General features: G+C 66.3%; 1 protein-coding gene across 1 annotated transcript in view; it reads right to left on the reverse strand.

The window, feature by feature from the left end:
• Positions 1–267, reverse strand: part of LOC104508275 (slit homolog 1 protein-like) — a gene marked incomplete at its 3' end in the record, with an annotated part of 14,247 nt that overhangs the window by 1,051 nt on the left and 12,929 nt on the right. The gene's annotated exons all lie outside the window — the stretch shown is intronic.

The raw sequence follows: 267 nt of genomic DNA on the forward strand, positions 1-267 counted from the left end.
TTTTCAGCCGCTAATTGCACCCCGGTTCCTGGGGTAGCGAGGGTTGCATGGAGGCACAGCAGCCCAGGGCCGCATCCTGCCCCATCCTGTCAGCCCTGCTGCAGCAGCCGGATCCCACCCCAAATCCTGCTGCTCTCTGTGCCCCTATACCTCCCATGGTGGCGGGACCCCCTTGCCCCCCATGGCCTCAGCCCAGGAGCCTGGACGCTGTGAGGCTTGGAGAAGCAGAGCCAGCGCTCAGCCCCGCAGCACTGCACTGGCAGGAGG

This window comes from Eurypyga helias, unplaced genomic scaffold (genome assembly GCF_000690775.1).
Source record: "Eurypyga helias isolate BGI_N326 unplaced genomic scaffold, ASM69077v1 scaffold24864, whole genome shotgun sequence".
Taxonomy (NCBI): domain Eukaryota; kingdom Metazoa; phylum Chordata; class Aves; order Eurypygiformes; family Eurypygidae; genus Eurypyga; species Eurypyga helias.